We start from the raw sequence: 18,634 nt of genomic DNA, 5'->3' as shown, positions 1-18,634 counted from the left end.
CGTGGGCCAATGTGCATAAACACATGGGCAAAGCTCACACACGAAACCCGATTCCATTGGAGAGAACACTGCTGGGGCATCAGATAATAAAACCACAGGCACCTCAGGGGGAAGGGAAGGGGGGGCACCTCAGCCACATGAGTCCACGACACCAGATCCACGAGGGGCCTCCATGCCCACTGTACCATCCTGGGGAGTGCAAAGCCACACTCTCACAAGTCTCTACAGTGGGTGGATTGCCCACTGTACCATCCTGGGGAGTGCAAAGCCACAGTCTCACAAGTCTCTACAGTGGGTGAATTGCCCACTGTCCCATCCTGGGGAGTGCAAAGCCACAGTCTCACAAGTCTTTACTGTGGGTGATTTGCCCACTGTACCATCCTGGGGAGTGCAAAGCCACAGTCTCACAAGTGGATTACAGACTCCACTGGTTCTGGAGGAGGCATGGTGGCCAGAGTGCTTCGTGAAGCCCTGCCCGACACAGATCCGGCCCCGCCAAAGGGCCAGCGGTGCTTGAGATGAAGGCCGCAGCGGAGCAGTGCTTGAGATGAAGGCCCCAGCGGAGCGGTGCTTGAGATGAAGGCCCCAGCAGAGCGGTGCTTGACAGGAAGGGCCCAGCGGAGTGGTGCTTGACAGGAAGGGCCCAGCGGAGCGGTGCAGAGACGGCGGGGCCCAGCGGAGCGGTGCTTGACAGGAAGGGCCCAGCGGAGCAGTGGTTGAGATGAAGGGCCCAGCGGAGCGGTGCAGAGACGGCGGGGCCCAGCAGAGCGGTGCTTGACAGGAAGGGCCCAGTGGAGCGGTGCTTCTCCCGGCGGGGCCCTGTTCAGCGGTGCTTGTCTTGTGTTCCTAGGGAACCAGATCTGGGCAATCATTCCCGCTCAGTCGCCATCCGACCTATCGCTTGCGGGGCCCTCCTGTGCTAGACTCCTGTGCCAGTGGGTGTCCTCCGTCACACCCCAAATGGGGCTGGTGGGGCCCTCCTGGGCAGCTCGCCTGCTGCCGGACTTCTTCGCCCTGCTGCCCTTGCCCTCCTTGGACGAATCTCTGGGGCCCTTGCCTCCCTTGGAAGTATCTCTGGGGCCCTTGCCCTCCTTGGACGAATCTCTGGGGCCCTTGCCTCCCTTGGAAGTATCTCTGGGGCCCTTGCCCTCCTTGGAAGAATCTTGGGGGGCCCTTGCCTCCCTTGGTGGATGGGCCAGGTGACGGTGCAAGGCTGGTGTCCTTGGGGGCAGCCGTCTCAGGCCTGTGGCGCCGGCCCTTCACTTTTTTGCTTCTTTTCCCAGGGGGTGGGCTGGCTGTCCCCTTGCTGCTGGCCGATGTTCCTGCCCTAGGAGCTGGTGGACTCCAATAGCCCTGAACGATGGTCCTAGTAGGTGCAGGGCTTGTGGTGGCTGAGGTGCTGGTTGGATTCTTACGAGATGGAGGGGGTGGGTCAGTTGTTTAAAAGAGGTCAAGGTTGGAAAGGAAAATCAATTTAGAAAGACAGGGACGGGTAGTTGTAGTGGGTATGGGAGTGGAGGAAGAGGATGTGGTTGTAGGAGAGTCAAGTGTGCTGTCTTTGGGTGCAGGTGCTTGTGATGGAGGCTGTCGTGAGGTGGATGGCTGTTGGGTGGGTGGCTGCCTGCGTTTGTGTGGTTTGGAAGAGGGGGTGACAGACACACTGGGAGAGGACACAGGGGACATGTAAATGGTAGTGGGGGTGGTGACTGCACGTGTGCGGACTGTTCTGGTGGGTGTGGTGGTGATGGACGTACTGGCTGATGGTGGTGTGCATGCAGGTGTGAGTGGAGACGTCACAGGGAGGGAGGAGGGAGACGAGGAGGAGGGGGACACAGTGGAGGCAGTGGGTGTTGCTGTGTCTGCATGTGGATGTTGCTTGGGTGAATGCTTGTGTGATCTGTGGCGCTTATGTCTGGATGAGCTGCCCTTGGGTGTTGATGTGTGTGCAGGCTGGTCTGTAGGTGTGTTTGGGATAGGCAGAGGAACAGGGGAGTGGGACTGGGTTGAGGAAGTTGGCGGGGGGAGGCTAGACACAGGGACAATTGCTGCCGTCAGTGCTGAGGCCAGAGCGTTGAACGATCGCTGATGGGCAGCCTGACCCGAATGAATGCCCTCCAGGTATGCATTGCTCCGATGCACCTCCCTTTACACCCCCTGGATGGCATTCAAAAGGGTAGACTGCCCAACAATGAGCGTCCGGAGGAGGTCAATGACCTCCTCACTGAGGGCAGCAGGGGTAACTGGGGCAGGACCTGAGGTGCCAAGGGCAAAGGAGATGGCCGGCTTCCTGGCCGAGGGGGCACGGGGCGAAAGCTGAGGGGCTGCTGGGAGGGCGGAGCTCGTGCACTGGGTGGCGGCTGTACCTGTATTTGCGGTGGGCACGGATGGTGCCGCCACCACAAGGGAGCTCCCTTCCGAGGACGTGTCGGTGTCGCTGACGTCTCCACGGGTCCCCGTTGTGGAGCCCCCCTCGCCCTCCGTCTCACTGGTTAAGTCTGAGTCGGTTGCAGGGCCCTCCGGGCCCATGTGAGATGCAGCTCCCTCGTGCGCCGATGCCACTTCTCCTCCGCCTGATGATGCTAATGCACACATGAGCAGGAAATCCAAAAAATAAGGGGGGAGTGAAGAAAGAAAGACATGTTGAGTGCATGCATTGGCGGCACCGTTGGCGGAGAGGACAGACACAGAAGCCCCCTGCACTACGCCGCGCACTCGGGGTACACTACTCAATTATTGTGACTTGACCTACAAGTCTATGGACGACAAATGCACACATAGGTGAGCCCGGGCCATGGATAGCTGTACTTAGCACCCTACAGAGGTGGGGGGCAGGGGCACAGGGCCATGTCTAACGGAGGGGCCTAGCCTACAGAAACCGCCCTGGCCTAGAGATAGCCACAGCCCTCCTCCCCCACCCAGATGCCTCCACTCTGCGCTAATAAAGCAGAATGTGCTGATACTCACTCCCTTGTGTCTGCTGTGATGTCCTCACGCGCCCATCCAAATCGGGGTAGGCCACCGCCAGGATCCGGCCATCAGGGGGCCATCCCCAGCAGAGCCTTGGCGGTCTTTCTGCTCCCGCGGCGGATGTCCTCCCACCTCTTGCGGCAGTGGGTGCCCCATCTGTTGTGGACCCCCAGGGCCCGGACGTCCATGGCGATGGCACGCCAAATGTCGATCTTCTGATGGGCGCTGACCTATGTGACATGGACAGGGTGGAAAAAGAAATATCATCACTTTTCTGCATGGTCGATGTGAGTGGCCCCCCCTCCCCAACCTTGCCATGTGGCACATGCTCTCATCTGTCGTGCGTTGCTATCCTCATACGCTCCCCTCCCCACCATCTTACATCCACCCTACTCAACACAGGCATAGCCCATACTACGTGCTCCCAGTGTACTTACCTGTTGGTCTGGAGGACCATAGAGTAGCGCATACTGGGGGAGGACCCCATCAACGAGTTTATCCAATTCCTCAGATGTGAAGGCAGGGGCCCTTTCCCCAGTCGCAGCAGCCATTGTCTCTTCCAGACCGAGTTCACAGCAGCACTTGCAGTATAGGTCCTCTCCTGTGGATGATCAGGTCTCGAGTGATTAAGCAGTTAGAAAATGGCGGTCACGCCCGCGGCGGTGCGTACCGCGGCGGTGCGTACCGCGACCGCCGGCGCACATCGTCATTGGCTCCTGAGACCCATAGGGTTCTATGTTAACCAATGCTGCTTTGCACCGCGGTCTTCGACCGCCTACCGCCACGGTGTGCCACGCCAGCGCATTGACCTCACATCCCATTGTCACACTTCACAGGTCAGGCAGCCGCCATTTCAAGGGCCCACATGTCTGAATTTCTACGGCGTCACACAGGCCTAGGCCTTGCATTGCCACTCATACAAGCCATTCAATGCATAGCGAATCGTGTACTGTGCAAGCTGTGGTTACGTACCTGTGGGTTGCTTGACTCTGTGCTCCATGTTGTCCTTCCTAGGCTCCGTCCGCTGGGACTTGCGAGGAGATGGAGGAATCCTCCCGTGTACAGATCGCTGGTGGACCTGTCGACAATGGAAGAACGACATGTCATATTGACATACAGACTTGACCGAGCCACTATACATCAACTGTGTGCCCAGCTGGAGCCAGACCTGATGTCCCCCATTCGCCAACCCACAGGGATTCCCCCTCTGGTGCAGGTTCTGTCAGTACTCCATTTTTTGGCAAGTGGATCATTCCAAACAACAGTGGCCATATCATCAGGGATGTCTCAGCCTATGTTTTCTAAGGTGTTGTCCAGAGTGTTGTCTGCCCTGATGAAACACATGCGGAGCTACATTGTTTTCCCTGAGGTGGCCAATTTGGCTACAGTGAAGGGTGATTTCTATGCCCTTGGACATATCCCCAACATCATTGGGGCCATTGATGGGACACATGTGGCCTTGGTTCCCCCCAGTGGCAGTGAGCAGGTGTACAGGAACAGAAAAAGTTATCATTCTATGAATGTCCAGGTGGTCTGTTTGGCTGACCAGTACATCTCCCATGTAAATGCCAAGTTCCCTGGGTCAGTGCATGACGCGTACATCATGCAAAATAGCAGCATCCCTTATGTGATGGAACAGCTACAGAGACACCGTGTGTGGCTAATAGGTGACTCTGGTTACCCCAACCTGACCCCAACCTGTGTGGCTACTTACCCCAGTGAGGAATCCCAGGACAAGGGCAGAGGAACGCTACAATGAGGCCCATGGGCGAACTAGGAGGATTATAGAAAGAACCTTCGGCCTCCTGAAGGCCAGGTTTAGGTGCCTGCATATGACAGGGGGATCCCTAATGTACTCACCAAAGAAGGTGTGCCATATCATCGTGGCCTGCTGTATGCTTCACAACCTGGCTTTGCGCCGCCAGGTGCCTTTCCTGCAGGAGGATGGTCCAGATGGTGGTGTTGTAGCAGCTGTGGAGCCTGTGGAGAGTGAAGAGGAGGAGGACGACGGGGACGACACAGAGAACAGGGACACAGTGATACAACAGTATTTTCAGTAGCACACAGGTACGAAACAACCACGCCATTTTACATTTACTTAAAGTCTTCTGCCTCTCTACTGTCTGAGTTCCCCCCCAGTTCCTGTGAACTGAGTTGTGACTTTCCCTTCCGTTTTCAGAGCTGTGGGCCCCACTGCGTGACCTCTGCGTTGTTTGCCCATGTACTACAGCTGTGTGACAATGGTATGTTGTCATCACAATGTAAGTGAACATTTTGGCACCGTTATGTCTAATACATTTGTTCAAATTACAAGCAGACTCCAGGTTTTTTTAGTGCAAAAAGTGATTTAATTCAAGTGCTAAATTTATGGAACCATGGGTGATGGTGGAGTAATGTCCATGGCAGAGTCCAGTTCTCAGTCGCACAGGTGCATTGTCCATATGCCTGTGGAAGGATGGAGCAGGGGCAGTTCAAGGTTGGACAGGGTGACAATGTGGGACAGTGGGATGACATCAGGGGGTATCGTTTTCTGGCGGGGGTCTTGCAATCCTACTCTGTCTTCTTGTGAGATCTCAGGTTCCGCTTGCGGGGTGGTTCTTCTTCTGCAGGAGGTGGGGTTCTGGTGGCCCGTCGTTGTGTGGGGGCCTCCTGTCCACTAGCGCCGGCGGAGGTGGTAGGCTGTTCCTGGTCCAGGCTAGTGACAGGGGCCCTTTGTGGTGCCACATGGTCCCGCAATGTGGTGACTATCTGGGTTAGGGCCACGACGATGGTCCCCATTGCGGAACTAATGTTCCTCAATTCCTCTCTGAACCCCATGTACTGTTGCTCCTGCATGACCTGGATCTCCTGGAACCTGGCCAGTACCGTAGCCATCGTCTCCTGGGAGCGGTGGTATGCTCCCATGATGGAGGAGAGGGCCTCTTGGAGAGTCGGTTTCCTGGGCCTGTCCCCCCCCGTCGCACAGCAGCCCTCCCAGTTCCCCTGTTTCCCTGGGCCTCTGTCCCCTGGACGGTGTGCCCACTACCACTGCCCCCAGGTCCCTGTTGTTGTTGGGGTGGTGTGTCAACCTGGGTGCCCTGTAGTGGTGGACACACCGCTGATTGGCGTGTCCTGGAGACAGAGGCATGGGCCCGCTGGGTGGGAGCTGTGCTGGTGTTCCCAGAGGGGGTTAGGTCTGGTGTGGCCTGTGGCTGTCTGTGGGGAACCGACTGGCCCGAGGTCCCCGATGGGCCGGGCTTGTCATCAGGGTCCAGGGAGACAGAGCTGCTGTCATCACTGGGGGCCTCTTCGGGGGGGTGGGATGGACATCTCTGGACCCTCCTGGGCAGTGTAGTGGCGTTTGGGTCCTGCAGGGGTATAAGAGTATGGTTATTGCTTCTGTGTGTGGCATTTCGTGTAATGGGTGGGTGGCCGTGTCCCCCAGTGCTGGCATTCCCTTGTGGGGGCTTTTGTGACAGTGGCTTGTGGGGGTGATGGGTGTGTGCAGTGAGCATGCTTTGGGGATGGGTGTCCATGCTTTGGGGAGGCATGCAGGGCTGGGTTTTGGGATGGGTGGGTTGTGATGGTGAGCCATTAGCAAGGAGTTGGTCTGATGGGGGTGAGGGTGGGGGTATGATTTGGCATGCAGGTGGGGTGGGGGGAATGAAGTAGTGAAGATTTGCCTTACCAGAGTCCATTCCTCCGCCTACTCCTGCGAGGCCCTCAGGATGCAGGATGTGCAAGACTTCCTCCTCCCATGCTGAGAATTCTGGGGGAGTAGGTGGGGGCCCGCCGCCAGTCTTCTGCACCGCAATGTTGTGCCTTGATACCATGGAACGCACCTTCCCCCGTAGGTCGTTCCACCGCTTCCTGATACCGTCCCGATTGCGTGGATGCTGTCCCACAGCGTTGACCCTGTCCACTATTCTGCTCCATAGCTCCATCTTCCTGGCAATGGTGGTGTGCTGCACCTGTGCCCCGAAGAGCTGGGGCTCTACACGTACTATTTCCTCCACCATGACCCTGAGTTCTGCGTCAGAGAACCTGGGGTGTCTTTGGGGTGCCATGGGGTGGTGTGGATGAGGTGAGGGGTGGTGTATGTGTTGTAGAGTGTGGTGAGTGTGGTGGTGTATGGTGTTTTGTGCGTGGAAAGTGTATGGGTGATGTTGTGATTTGCCTCTGTGTGATGGTGTAATCTATGCTGTGCTCTCTCTCACTGTCCTTCACTCGCAATTGTGGTCGTAGGGGTTTGTGGGTGATGTGGGTGTGTGTTTTATACTGGATTGGGTGTGTGGGAGTGGTGTGTGTATGTGTCTCAGGTGTGTGTATTTTGAATTATCCAATGTGGATGTGTTTTGTAAAGGTGTGTGTATTTTCAGCGCGGCGGTGTGTACCGCCAATAGAATACCGCGGTTGAAAGACCGCTGCGGGGATTTGTGGGTCGGAATGGCATTTCTGTTGGCGTGAAGGTGGAGGTTTGGTCATCGCCAGTTTCCCGCTGACCTTTGGTGTGGCGGAATATTGTGGATGTCGGGTTTTTGGCGGTTTGCCAGTTGCGGGTCAGAATGACAGTGGCGGTTTACCACGGCCGCGGCGGTGTTATGGCGGCCTTCTGGCCGGCAGTAAGCGACTTTTACCACCGAGGTCGGAATGACCCCCTGTGTCTTCAATTTGATCTCATGGGAGCCTCTGTCTATGCAATTGCAAATATATTGCATTAGGCTTCTAGCCTATGGGGGTGATTCTGACTATGGCGGACGGCGGAGGCCGTCCGCCATAGTACCGCCGCCAAATGACCGCACCGCGGTCAAAAGACCGCGGCGGCCATTCAGACATTTCCTCTGGGCCGGCGGGCGCTCTCCAAAAGAGCGCCCGCCGGCCCAGAGGAAATGCCCCTGCAACGAGGACGCCGGCTCAGAATTGAGCCGGCGTAGTTGCAGGGGTGCGACGGGTGCAGTTGCACCCGTCGCGTATTTCAGTGTCTGCAAGGCAGACACTGAAATAATTAGCGGGGCCCTCTTACGGGGCCCCGCGGCACCCCCTACCGCCATCCTGTTCATGGCGGGTTTCCCGCCATGAACAGGATGGCGGTAGGGGCTGTCAGAATCCTCATGGCGGCGGAGCGCGCTCCGCTGCCATGAAGGATTCCCCCGAGCAGCGGTAAGTCGGCGGGAGCCCGTCGACTTGCCGCTTCTGACCGCGGCTGAACCGCCGCGGTCAGAATGCTCGTGGGAGCACCGCCAGCCTGTTGGCGGTGCTCCCGTGGTCGGTGGCCCTGGCGGCCACCGGCCGCCAGGGTCAGAATGACCCCCTATGTCATGCATCAGAAGGTACATCAAGGGATATCTTAAGGCAAGAAACCATTTTATCTTTAGAAAAAAGTAATACATTTAACAATAACTTAAAAATTATCTTAGACACACTTGAATGTAAAATGGAATACTTATCCTCTTGGACACCAGCTCAAAATAAGCTCTTTTAAAGAAATTCTGCACTGAGATTAAGGTGCAGATTTATGGAAAGTGGCACTGCACCGAGTGCAGCGCCACGTTTCCAGCACCCCTTAACACCTCCCAACTCCCACCATGTGTGCGCAGTATTTAACATACGGCGCACCATTGCGCAGGGTAGGGGGCAATAGTGTCATTTTTTATAAAAAAATTAAATATTGGCACTACTCCTGCAGAGTACATAGAGGCCCATACTAAAGAATGGAAGCCCCCTTTTAATGCCAGCCCTTGGGCAGGCGTTAAAACTACCATAATAAATGGCGCAAGGAAATTCCATGGATTTTCTTGCACCATTTTACCAGCTCCCCTAACGGGGGAACGCCCCCTTTGCATACATTATGCCTTGTGCAGGTATAATGTAGTGCAAAGGGTTACCGAGCGGTGCAATGCATGCATTGGGTCACTATAAATATGGCGTGGGAATTTTGGCCTCATTGGGCCACATTAACATAAAAATAAATGATGTTAATGTGGTGCAAGGTGGTGCTGGGGGCCTATAAATATGCCCCAAAGTCGTTTAAGGGACACTGCTCACTGCATGGAGCTAAAGCTGTATAAATCTCCATTGGTAGTTGAAGATAATATGTATGTACAAAGATACCTGACACTTAATTTAGAAAATGAAGTTAGGCAGACTCTTCTTCTATTGAGGCTAGGGGTTCTTCCCCTTACTGCCTACAAAAGGCATTAGTATAATTCAACTGGACTGTGTAATTTGTGTAAAGGAGGGATCCAGGAACTAAGGCATATACAGTGCAACTTCGCTATAAATGTCCGCTATATTTTAAGTTTGATATAACAAGTACAGATGATATGTTAAATCTCATAAGGTTTCTTCCAAATGAATTCATGTGTTTTAATGTATTTACATTTTTAAAACCCTTTTTTTAAAGTTGTGTTAATTGGTTTCCTAAGCTTGTAGTTTTGACTGCATGGACTGATTTTGGTGAAATTCTTTCTTAACATATGTCATTTTATATTGTTGATTTCTGTCAGGGTCTAAATCATTAACATTCTTTCAGTTGAGTTGAGTAGGAGTGGGTGATTGCTCTGGTGGAATAATTTGTCTGGCTCCACTCTGTAGTGCAGAGTACAGTTGTGATACCATAGTCATTTGCACAATATAATTGCCCCTGCCAGCAACACTGTTTTCTCTGGCTCTTCCTAAAAGCCTTGTTCTTCTTTAACCACTTTAATCATAGTTGTATATATCATACAGTAACATTCTTCATCACATCTCGCTAACCGCCCTGTTCTCATGCTTATTTATTCTTTATAGAAACAAGATGATGCTACTATCAAGGGTTCAAGGGCTGCTTAGTGACATTTTCTTTGTCAGTGTGTGAAAGACAGGTCTTCATCAAATATTGCATGCACATTTATAATGATCCCTTTTCTAAAATGAATAAGTGGGTTTAATTGTGCTCAAGGTGGATGCCAGCATGAGGGTGCTGCCAATAACACTAGTGACACTGGGAGATCCAGTAAAGAATTTTACTTCAGCTCTAAGCCCAGGAACCTTGACAATGTTGGCTGAAAGTAATCATAAGCCTTTTCAGAAATTGATTAGATGTGAAACAATCACAACAGTTTACTCTGAGAAAACACTTGTACAGAGGATGAACTGGAATATATTATTCTGTGGGTTGAATGACAATTTTGTATTAATTTGTGGAACAGAGGACATCATGAATGTCAATCAGCATCTTCAGTATTAATTTTATAGCAAAACAATGTGTGTCAGGATCATGTGGTCACTGAGGTTTAATGGTCACACTCTAATTCATGTTGTGAGGGCAGCCACAGGAGACATTTTCATGTGTCCACTTGCTTACATGTGTCCTTAGTAAACAGGTGTAGGCCGGGGGATTTTTTGTAGGTAAAGCACTGACTACTAAACTTTGGCCTTCTTCTTGAATGAGGTTTCTTCATCTGAGTCTGTCCTTTTTACTTAGGCGGAGGTAGGTGTTAACATTCTAATAAATGTGCCAAATAATATGAAGAGCTCCTTTTTAGAGATGTCTGGACTTGTACATAGTGGTGGACATGTCTACCTCTCGTCCAATTAGAGCGTTAAGATCTTTGCACATGAAGACCACCCCAAAATACTTCCATGTTGTTCAATTAGAGCGTTAAGATCTTTGCACATGAAGACCACCCCAAAATACTTCCATGTTGTTCACAGGTTAGCAATCATAATTGCTTGATTTCATAGGAACTGATCAATAGCCACTATATTCCATAGCCTTATGTGCAGTTGCGCTGCCACTGAATGGGGGTGGCAGGGTGGGACAGCACGCAATGGAACAGGGTTTTTTGAAAACAATAACCTTCCTCTTTCTGTTCCTGGCTGCACTCAGGCTCCCAGCCAATCACGACGCTGCTGTCACTAGCCTGGCAGCTGTATACTGATTGGTCTGAACAGCTTGCTTTGCTGCTCAGACTGGGAGTGGGAGCCTGTGCATGTTCTCCACTTGGCTGTTCAATACAGCTGGGTTGCATGTCTATTTGGCCAGCTCAACATGGCCGGTCAAACAGACATGCTCACTCCCTTCCTCCCTCACAGCCCCACTCCTTACTCCATGTTATTATCATTTTATTTTTCCTTTTTTTGAAAATCCATCGGGGCGATGCTCCTCAGCCTTAGTGGAGGAGCCGCCCCTGCCTATGTGTCTATTGCAGTTGAAACTGGTCACTTTTGTAAAAGCCTGTTTTAGTAGTTTTTGAAAAACAAAATTAAATTCACATGAATATCAATTTCAAACTGTAAAGAACACAGGCAGCTAAAATTTGATAAAAGGCCCCATCTTTATCTGGTTTACATTAAGTGTAATGCCGAAATTCAGCTAATTCTGGGGATACATTGCAATGCTACAAAAAGTGTTCTATTGGTATGCAAATTATTAGTGCAGTACCACAGTAGAAAACTGTAAATGCTTACCTTTTTTGTGGAATGTGAAGAATAAAACCAAGTTAACAAGCCCAATTTATGATTTGTCATTACAAATGTCATTGTTATTGTAGAGTTTAAAAGGACAACCGCATCAATATTTAGTATGGGAACATATCTATTGATTCTGCAATAAAAGGAGTGGAAAATGAAAGGAATGGCAGCAAAGACTCTGTGAGCACGCAATAGAAAGCCAGGAAATTAATAGCACAATGCAATAGGAATCCATTGCAGTGAAAACAAATAGAAGGGCTTCAGCGGCATATAAACCATTAAAACCAAATGAAAGTAAAATTCAAATGCCAGGCACTCAAGGCCTCATTTACAAACCCTTTGGGCCATATTTATACTCCGTTTGCTCCGAAATTGCGTCGTTTTTTTTGACGCAATTTCGACGCAAAACTAACGCCAACTAACGCCATATTTATACTATGGCGTTAGAGGCGAATAGCGCCAAAGTTCCCGGAATGTGCGTCATTTTTTAGCGTGAACCCCTTCCTTGCGTTAATGATATGCAAGGGAGGCGTTCCCGTCTAAAAAATGACTCCCAGGCCTTTACGTGGTATTTATACTCCCGGGCAAAAGAGACGCCCGGGAGTTGGCGTGGCTAAAAACGGCGCATTTGCGCCGCTTTTTAACGCCTGGGTCAGGCATGGCGTTAAGGGACAAGTGGGCTCAAAATGAGCCCAGAGTGCCCTCCCCTGCCCCCAGGGACCCCCCCTGCCACCCTTGCCCACCCCAGGAGGACACCCAAGGCTGGAGGGACCCACCCCAGGGACATTCAGGTAAGTTCAGGTAAGTATTTTTTTTTTTTTTTTTAATAATATTTTGTGGCATAGGGGGGCCTGATTTGTGCCCCCCTACATGCCACTATGCCCAATGACCATGCCCAGGGGACAGAAGTCCCCTGGGCATGGCCATTGGGCAAGGGGGCATGACTCCTATCTTTACAATGATAGGAGTCATGTTGATGGGGGATGGGCGTCGTTAAAAAATGGCGCAAGTCGGGTTAAGACGATTTTTTCGACGTAACCTGACTTGCCCCATTTTAAGACGCCCATGCGCCATTTTCCCCCTACGCCGGCGCTGTCTGGTCTACGTGGTTTTTTCCCACGCAAACCAGGCAGCGCCGGTCTGATTGCGCCGTCTAACGCCATTCCATAAATACGGCGCCCGCATGGCGCTTCAGAATGGCGTTAGACGGCGCAAAACTTTTTGACGCTAAACTGCGTTAGCGCAGTTTAGCGTCAAAAAGTATAAATATGGGCCTTTGTGCCACCACTGCATCATTTGTTTTTATGCAGTGGTGTGCTAGCAGTGCACTACACTGCTCCATATTTACAAACTGACCCATTGATCCCAATGGGTCAGTTTGTAAAGTCTTGCTTCACATTATACCTGCACCAGATATAATTTATTGAGGGTTGGCATTCCCATGTGAAAAACCAGGCAGAACTGACGCAGTGAAATTTGCAACATTTTACTGTGTCATTCTGTGACTTCCCTGCGTCAAAATGTTACTGCCTGCTCAGAGCAGGCTAAAAATTGAAGCAGGGCTTTTTCCTATTGGAGGCTGCTTGCATTGCTGGTGTTGTGTCACTTTAACAATGCTACTTCAGCAATGCATGAGTTTATCGTGCATCAGATGCGTCAGAATTTCTGACAAGTTTGTTAAAATGTACACATCATGGAGCTGTGTATTATTAATAGACCGCATCCATGGCTTCATTATGGGATGTGCTGGAAGCACAAGAAATCTGATGCACCAATGGCAATGCGTCAGATTCTTGTTAATGAGGCCCTCAGTGTAGAGTTCCCATCAGCCCATGGTGTGACTTAACTGAAGTTTGCCCGGAGAGTAGTAGTGTCCACTTAAGAAAAATTAAAATAAGAAGAGGAGAAGCAAAGAAGTGAGAGGGGAACTAGTAATAAAGTTCTGGCCAACAAACCTCTAAATGAAGTGCAGTAATTTTCATGTAGATATGCATATGTGATCAGACAATATCATCATAACATCATTCATGGGGTAAGAGAACCAATGCCTGAAGTGAATTGAATCATTATACCACGCAGTTGTCATGAATGCAAGCACAGTCTAAAAAACACTCAGACAGGCCAGTTACAGTAGGAGGTTGACCTAAAGGCCCTCCATGCATCTGTATGGATATACATTTATATGTATGGACGTATTTATTATTTAACTATATTTTTATTACAAGATCTTGGAAGTCAGCTAAGCTTCTCCGGCCTTTTGAAGAGATATTACCAAGAATTGTTACAGTACAAATCTTCCATCCCTAGAGTTTCTAGAGTTTCTCAAAAGAGGTAACCAACTCCAACAGTTTTACCCAAAGGTAATCTGCAAGATGGAACAAAATACCTTACTGTGGCTTTAATACTGTGAAAAAACAATCCACCCACAAAGGTCTACTGGCTTTAACTTTTATATTGCATATTGCATAGAAAATAAATCAGGCCTACTGCCTTTGTTGTAACTTTTTTTTACAGTAGACAGAGGCTATGGCATCTGAAATTGTTTTGTTAGTAAACCAATAAGACTTATTGCTATTGCTGTTTCCCTTGGGTTATCAATATAACTATCTAAGGCCCAATGTACTGAGCTTAAGCTTTATCAAAAGGCAACCATCAGGCTAGCAGTCGTAAAGGTACCAAAGTATACTGAGTTATAGTTGGCAAAGCAAAATACTATCTTTCATGAAAGGATCTAACAAGGATTCCCACAGTGAAAATCTTTTATAGCCACAGTTTGTCAGAGAGGTTAACCAATACCAAACACTAGATTGCGTTGGTAAATTGTGAGATTCCATGTAACAAAATACCTATCTGTATGCATTAATACAGAGTAATTATACTCCACTTTGAAATGCCTATTAGCCTTAACATATGCTTTCCATAGTCAATATCTCAACTCCACAGCCTTTACTATAATCTTTTCACAGCAAACAATCAGGCCTATAATCAACTCAGAGATACTGTTATGGATAGTTTTTCCCCCAAGACAACCATCAGCCATAACAAATTAAACTGGAAGCACTCAAACACTTCACAGTTGTTAAAACAATATAACATCACTTCTAATAGTGCCTAATATAATAACCATAGAGCAAATTGTTTATCTCCATGGTTTGTTTCAGTGGATCATCAACACCAAAACTCTTGCCTACTATGGTAGTCTATGAGATTGTATGTAACAAAGTCCTTACCCAAAGGCTTCAGCATAGTGTGATAACAATCCACCATTAGAAGCCAATTGTATTTTGCTGATAAACATGTGTGGTTTTCTGGTCATAACATTTCATAACCTACAGATGAAACCTGTGGAATCTAGCATAATGTTTTCCAATGAACCAAAATGCCTATAGCCTTTACGATTGTCTTGACACCATAACCAACACACACCTATTCAATGTGATAAGAATCACTCTTCACACCCAAATGGCTTCAACACATACATTTCATAATAAAGAAGCTATGCCTACTGTGGTTATCATACATTTTCATAACAAGCAGATCAGGTCTTTCACTTCTGACATAACTTTTCCCAGTGTACCAATCAGGCACGTTGCTTGTCACTATAGCCAACCAAGTCCTACTATTTTGAGCATTCCCACAAGGTGAGCATCAGCCATACAGGTATAAAATATCAATGATATACAAAATCACAGTTGGCTAAGCAACCTGCTATCTCTTTTAAAAAGACCTACCAAGGAATCCCACAGAAAAAATCTACTATACCCACAATTATTCAAAGAGGGTAATCAACAACAATGTCCTTTCCAACTACAGTAATCTGTGAGATTCCAGATAACTAAATAGTTCCCTACAGGCATTTATACAGACTAATAACAGTCCACCCTTAACTGAATTGTTGTTAACAAATGCATTTCACAATAAATACATCAGGCCTATTGACCTTGTTGTAACATTTCATAATAACCTGATTAGTAGCTTTTGAAGATCAACTTGATATGGTTGAGGAAAAAGAAATGAAGGATGGTGGGCTTGGGCAATCATCTCAAGAAGAACAAGGCAGGTATCTCAGGAAGGACATGGCTGGTGTTGCTATATAAGGAATGCAATAGATTACTTTGATTGTGACTAGTTTGATACTAGGGTAGAGAAAGGCGATACATAACTGCATGGTAAATGGTATTAAATAGAGCCACCCTGGAAGAACGGATTGCAGAAGTGAATAAAATGATGATTTGGAAGTTATAGTTATCGTAAATTAGGGGACATAAGAATCTTTACAAAGGGATCATACCCCATAAGTGCTGATCAAGATCAAAGTCCCATGAATGGAGGTTTTTTGAACACCCACTGAAAATCTGAATTTAGATGTAGAGGTTACAACCAGTGATACTATTGGATTGTGTGTGACTTACCTTGACTAGGATTGTGGACCCTACTTGGACAAGGGTCCAAATTATCCTGTACCCACCCTCTGGTAGCTTGGCACTGAGCAGTCAGGCTTAACTTAGAAGGCAATGTGTAATGTATTTGTGCAATAAATCATAGAGTAGCACAGTGAAAACACCACAAAAATACACCACACAGGTTTAGTAAAACAGATAATATTTATCTGAATAAAATAAGGTCAAAACAACAAAGATCCAATAAGCACAAGTTGAAATATCCCTTTTAAAAGGTTAAAAAAGGGCTTAATACTTCAAAATAACCAGTTGTCTTTTTTGTTACACACAGTACCTGGTAGAACAAATAATGTGTGCATTGGATTTTCCTACGCAGCAGAGATGATGAGTCATTTCGTTCCATGCTGCAAGGGGCCTGAGTAATTTCTCACCATGCCGTCTTGGTATCTCACTGTGATGCGGGATATTTTGACTCCCAGGGACGATGCGGGGAAAATACTTGATGCGCTGGAAGAAGGCACAGGCGCTGCGTCAATCCAGCAGGCGATGCATCTCATTTTCCGTTGCAAGCCAAGTGCTGCATCAAATTTCCACTTGAGAATTTGGGCTGCATTGTTCCGGTTGGTTGTGCGGCGATTTCTTGGTCGCAATGCATGCTTTCTGTCAATTTCGGCAGGCAATGCATCGCTTGTCGACACACAAGGAGTTTCCTGAAGAGATGAAGGGGGTTATTACAACTTTGGAGGAGGTGGTAATCCGTCCCAAAAGTGACGGTAAAGTGACGGCTATACCACGAGCCGTATTACGAGTCCATTATGTCCTATGGAACTCGTAATACGGCTGGTGGTATATCCTTCACTTTACCGTCACTTTTGGGACGGATTAACACCTCCTCCAAAGTTGTAATAACCCCCGAAGTATTTTTGGCCCTGAGACTTCACAAAAACAGGTGGCAAGATCAGTCCAAGCCTTTGGAGAGCACTTCTGGGGGAAAGCAGAATCCTTCCAGCAAGGTTAGAGGCCAGCAGGGCAGCAGACCTTCTCAGCAAAGCAGTCCAGTTGAGTCCTTTGGGGAGCCAGACAGTTCCTCTAAACAGGATGCAGGTGTAAATCCAGAAGTGTATGAGTTACTGTGGCAGAGACCCAGTTTATATACCCAAAAATGCCTTTGCAGTGTGGGAGACTTCAAAGAGTGGTTTTGAAATGCACAAGCTCCCCTTTCAGTACAGTCCTGTCTGCCAAGGTCCCAGTAGGGGGTTTGGCAGTCCATTGTGTGAGGGCAGGCCACTAGCCTTTGAAATGTAAGTGTTAGGCCCTCCACCCTTCCAGCCCAGGAAGACCCATTCAAAATACAGATGAGTGCATGTGTGACTGAGTGTCCTGTGTTTGTGATTGTCTGGGTGCAATGCACAAGGAAGCTGTCAACCAGCCTGGCTCAGATGTGATTGGAAACAGGCTGTAAAGCACAGATGGTTTTTAAGTGCAGTGAAATGCTCACTTTTTAAAAGTGCCATTTCTAAAATATATGTATAAAATCCAACCTCACACATAAGCAGGATTTTCTATTACCATTTTGGCCATACTCAATATGACCTGGTTACCCCTTTCAGATCAGACGCTACCACTCAAAAAGTATATGAGGGCAGTCCTAATGCTGGCCTATGAAAGGAGCAGGCCTCACAATAGTGGAAAACGAACTTAGGAGTTTTTCACTACCAGGAAATATAAGACACACATGTACATGCCCAGCCTTTTACCAAGATAGCACCCTGTCTTATTGGTTACCTAGGGCCTTCCTTAGGGGTGACATATGTTGAAAAGGGGGAGTTTAAGGCTTGCCCAGTACTTTTAAATGCCAAGTCGAAGTGGAGGTGAAACTGCACACACAGGCCTTGGAATGGCAGGCTTGAAAAATGGCTAAGGGGCTACTTATGAGGGTGGCACAATCAGTGCTGCAGGCCCACTGGTAGATTTTAATTTACAGGCCCTGGGTACAGGTAATGCACTTTTCTAGGGATGTATAAATAAATCAAATATGCCAATTGGGAGTGAACCAATGTTACCATGTTTAAGGGAGCGAGCAATTGCACATTACTCTGGTGTAAAGTGTGTAGAGTCCTAAAACTAGCAGAACAGTGTCAGAAAAGTGGAGAGAGGCAGGTAAAAAGTTGGGGGATGACCGCCCTAAGACTGTCAGGTCTAACAGGAGCAAGTATGTATACCATGTTTGCTGTCTATGAAACTGTAAAGATAAACCCATTATAATGGTATAGTCAGATTATTATTAAAATTTTGAGAGTGTAACTTTTAGAAAGTTGCCAGTTCCCTGTCCTTTTTTGACTGTAGCCTGTCTTGGGTCAAATGCCTGGGGATAACATACAGTTAGTCTTTGTGAATTCCTCCTTGGCAGTCATATAATAGAAGCCTTAATTTTGACTTAATAAGCCATCTGCTGACAGTATGGTGGGGTGAAGTTGAGCCAAGCTCTACTCGCAACTGAACAAAGTGTGCTTTGCCTCCACACAAAGGACCTAATGGCCCCACATTTTCACTGCAGCCAGCTTTAAACCAGGGAAGGGGAAACAGGAAATTCCATGCACTTCAAAGCCACTGCCTTGAAGCTTCTCACACATTCTAGATCCAGGGCATCAGGGTATAAAAGTATGATCTCAGACTCCAACCTTTCAGTACAGTCGAGAATGAAGGACTGCTGTGATGCTTGGAGGACTACTACTGTGCTGAACTGCTGCTCTGAAGGACTGTGGCCCTGCTGGATTGTTGCCCCCTTGCCCCACTGTTCTGCTGCCTTCTGCCTAGATACAAGGACTGATGAT

Source organism: Pleurodeles waltl, chromosome 2_1, assembly GCF_031143425.1.
Source record: "Pleurodeles waltl isolate 20211129_DDA chromosome 2_1, aPleWal1.hap1.20221129, whole genome shotgun sequence".
Classification (NCBI taxonomy): domain Eukaryota; kingdom Metazoa; phylum Chordata; class Amphibia; order Caudata; family Salamandridae; genus Pleurodeles; species Pleurodeles waltl.
Note: the sequence above shows the minus strand (reverse complement) of the source record.